Source organism: Thamnophis elegans, chromosome 2, assembly GCF_009769535.1.
Source record: "Thamnophis elegans isolate rThaEle1 chromosome 2, rThaEle1.pri, whole genome shotgun sequence".
Taxonomy (NCBI): Eukaryota; Metazoa; Chordata; class Lepidosauria; order Squamata; family Colubridae; genus Thamnophis; species Thamnophis elegans.
The window spans coordinates 147,637,422-147,642,045 of NC_045542.1; positions in this window are offsets into that span (position 1 = coordinate 147,637,422).

Below are 4,624 nucleotides of genomic sequence, written 5' to 3' on the forward strand. Positions count from 1 at the left end.
CCACCTTTGCGGCTGTGGAGAGATGAATTAGGAACACAGGAGGATTCGTAGCCTGTTTGTTTTGAACTCTTGTAACAGCTGCTGGCTGGGAGATGCTGGGATGTCTGTAATACCAATAGCATACTTAGACTTATATACTGCTTCTCAGTGCTTTACAGCCCTCTCTAAGCGGTTTACAAAGTAAGCTTGTTTCCCCCCAACCATCTGGGTCCTCATTTTACCGACTTCGGAAGGGTGGAAGGCTGAGTCAACCTTGAGCTAGTCAGGATCGAACTTCTGGCGGTCGGCAGATTTAGCCTGCAATACTGCATTCTACCCACCACCCCACCATGGCTACAAACAGCTGTTGCCCATCACTTGGACAGGTTGACCACTATTGGAGATTGCAGAGTCATTTTCAGAAATGTACAGGTAGTCCTCGGTTTATATCAGTTCATTTAGTGATCGTTCAAAGTTGCAACGGCACTGAAAAAAGTGACCTATGACTGTTTTTCACACATATGACCATAGCAGCATGGTCAAACGAACAAAATTCAGATGCTTGGCAGCTACGACAGTTGCAGTGTCCTGGGGTCATATGATTACTTTCTGTGACCTTTTGACAGGCAAAGTCAAAAGGTTTCACTTAACCAGATTCACTTAACAAGTGAATTTAACAATTGCAGTGATTCACTTAACAGCTGTGGCAAGAAAGGTCGTAAAACGAAGCAGAACTCAACAAGTCTCACTTAACAGAAATTTTGGGTTCAATTGTGGTCATGTCAAGGACTCCCTGTGCATCCAAGTAGGATCAACTGCACATTAAGCAAAAATAGACCCGAGCTAGAAGAAACAGCAAGCTAAAGAATCATGTCTTTAGGTTAAAAAAGTGTATTGAAGCGAAGGAATTTTTTTTATAATTCATACCGCCCAAAATACTCTGGTGAAAATGGAGCCTGCTCTGGATAGCGAATGCAAGTAGTCCTTGATTTACAACCATAACTGAGCCCAAAGTTTCTGTTGTAAAGTGAGTTACTGTTTGGTCCCATTTTACGACCTTTCTTGCCACAGTTATTAAGTGGTTGTTAAGTGACTCTGGCTTTCCCATTGACTTTGCCTGTCAGAAGGTCGCAAAAAGGGATCACTTGATCCTGGGACACAGCGACCGTCATAAATATGATCCAGGTGTCATATGACCCACACAAATTTTGATCACGTGATCATGCTGTTAAGTGTGAAAAACTCTTGTAAGAACTACCTAGCTTCACCAAGTGGGGCAGGAAAGAGAAGTTGGGTGGGATAGGATAGAATGGAGCATGGCATGATTGGTTGGCATTCAGACTGAAATGTTCACCCCACCGACGAGTGTCTGCTTCAGATATAACAAAATAACAAGAGTTGAACGGGACTTTGGAGGTCTTCTAGTCCAACCCCCTGCTCAAGCAAGACACTCTATACTATTCTGGACAAGTGGCTATCCAATCTCTTTTAAAAAACCTTCAGTGATGGAGTACCCAGAACTTCTGGTGGCAAGATGTTCCACTGGTTAATTGTTCTCACTGTCAGGAAATTTCTCCTTAGTTTTAAGCTGGTTCTCTCCTTCATTAGTTTCCATCCATTGCTTCTTGTCTGGCTTTCAGATGCTTTGGAGAATAGGTTGACCTCTTCTTTGTGGCGCCCCCTCAGATATTGGAACACTGCTATCATGTCATCCCTAGTCCTTTTCAATAGACTAGGCACACCGATTCCTTCCCAATTGATATAAATTTGGAATTCCAAATTCCAAATCTAGTGAGAATACCCAATTTCACTTGCATTGTTTTCCATGGCAGTTACTGTATTTAATATAGTACATTTGTGGTTCAGTTTATGGAAAAGAAATTTGGTGGTTACTGCCATATAATCTGACTTTATCTCTCAAATTTAGTGCAAGCTATGCGCATAAAAGCTTCCATCCCAAGTGATGATATCCCATTTGGTTGCCAAATGAGGCTAAATGAATGAAGGCATTACTTAGTGTGATTTTGGACCAGAAGACTAAAACTAAAAACCAAGATAAAACCAGATTAATGGGTCAAATGACAATACATTAATTCTGTGTCCTTAGATTATTATTTTTTTAAAAATCCATTTGTGAGAATCAGTGTTCAGCAGCCTTGACTCCTGAGGGAGTTACAGAAATGTGAAATGGAGTTAAGTCCCCCATCACCCCAAGTTAAAACAAATGTGACAACAGATCATTATCTTTCTTATACCTGTTGCTAACCATTCTCAGGTGCAATGCTGTAACCAAGTGAATTTTCCAAGGGTTGCATTTTCTCATTTGAACTGTCTTGACAACAATTGCCAGGTAAATAACGCATTAGTCATTATCTTTTCTCTTCTGGCTTGCCTGGATGTTGGACAAAATTCTTCTAAAGACAGCGCTAACCTAATTTATGCCAAAATTTCAGGTTATCCCTTTTCAAAATCAACACATTGTTATCTGTAATCTGCACCAATTGTTAGGTACAGTGATGGTGGACCTCTGGCACCTCTGACACACGTGCCAAAGATGACATGCCATGACATTTTGGGTGACACGACTGTTCAATAACATCCAACATCTATTCTGAAAAGCATGCTCTATTCTCACATGGTTTTTGGAGGCTACGGAGGCCCTGTGAGAATGGGGTGTCCTCTTCTGTGGCCATTGGACACTCTGGAATTTATTCAGGATTAGTTATGCTCTCATCCATCCTCTTGGGCCTCAAAAAAAAAAAAAATCACATGAGAACATGGTGGGGTATTTTTTGCAGTTTTCAGAGGCTGCAAAAGAGCATTCTCCAAAACTGCTTCAAGAACAAAGGTCTTGTGCAACAGGAGTAGCCTCAGGTAGGTTGTAGGGGCTTGGCAACAGAAAGAGAACAGTTCCTGGAGGTAAGGCAGGTGGCAGATCCTGGGGAATGCTAGGCCATGTGCCATTCCCCCAAACCTGGCCTGTTTGAGTAGTAGCAATGATGCTAGAGCTAAAGTGGATGCCCAAGTGTTTACTTCCGGCCCAACTTCAATACAGCCATTGATTGTCTCTCTTCAAAGAGGCCTAAATGAGGGTGAGGGGGAGAGAGGGAATAGGTTTTTCGATGTCTCTGTGGTGACATGGCAGCAGAGTCCGAATTTTGGGCAAAAGAAACCCAAAGGTTTTGCCATTACTGTTCTAATATAGAACAGAATCTTGCTCTGTTCATATTTGAGCACTTTTCCCTCAAGGGTTTTCCAATGCATTGTCTCCACAGGCAATATCGGTGTTGTAGTCCAACTCACCTGGAGGGCCACAGATTAAGGAAGGCTCCCTTGGTGGCTGTGAGAGTTGGCACTTGCTGATCGGCAACACAAATGAGCCAATTCCGATCTATCTAAAGCAGGGGTTTCCAAGCAGGGCAACTTTAAGCCTAGTGGACTTCAACTCCCAGAATTCTCCAGCCAGGACATGACCCCGGGACACTGCGACTGTCATAAATAAGAGTCAGTGGCTAAATATCTGAATTTTGATCGCATGACCATGGGGATTTGCAATGGTCGTAAGTGCCAAAAATGGGCATAAGTCGCTTTTTCCAATGCCAATGGAACTTCAAATGGTCACTAAATGAACTGGGGTAAGTCAAGGACTATCTGTACAAGGGAAACATTTAATGATTGAAAAATGAGCCTCACAGTATTTCTGTGGTATTACAGGAATGAAGAAAAGCTGTTTGGGTAATAAAGAGAATAGGGCCTAAATTGAATGCCTCCAGGGCCACTAGTCCTGTCTCTCCATTGACAGGGTGCGTCCTGACCCAGGCTTCCCAAGATCATGTAGCCGACTCCTCGTCCTGATAAAGCCCCTTTTATTTAGCTTAAAGTGAATTACTCTCCAGCAAAGTCCCGGCCAACAGTCTTTCATGAGATTTCACAACTACAGAGAACTGCCAGGCCGATATCTTCCAAATGCCACTCTGTAGCAGACAATACTTGGCAAGAAGTGAGGAACAGATATTCACCCTAATGAATTGAATAAAAGAGGAACAAAAGGGGAGTTTGCAGGAGACAATTTTGCTCCTTTTTTATTCCCTATGGGAGGGGCCATTTACCTTCCACCTTTATTCCTGAGTCAACCCTTGTTCCTTAGCTTTTCCCTTCTCCTGGCAGCTCTGCGCATGCGCATACTGGGAACAGGCTCCAGCTGTTCTTCTACCCCACTGATGTTTGACTCTGAAGGCAATTGATAACTGTCAGACGGCCCTGGCCCCATCTCTGCCTCCAATGCATACCCCTCGTCAGAGCCTTCCCCAGACCCTAGGACTGGCCCATGTTCCTCCCCAACCTCCTCACTGTCTGAATCCGCTGGCCACTGGCGGGCCACAACATGATGCATCGTGCAAGAAACCCAATGAGATTTTTCTTGTCCTCCAAATAGGAACCTTGTTGTGGACTCATCTTTTACAAAGGGTCCTGACTTCCAAAGGGTTTACAAGCTGGAAGGGCTTTTATGCAGGTGGAAGCTTGTGCATATTATTGAAAGTTCTGCTCAGCATCCAACCCGTAGAGCACCATTGAGGTTGGAGACGGAAAAAAAGAAAGGATTTTTAACCAAACATTTTAACACACAGTAGAACACAGGCAAACA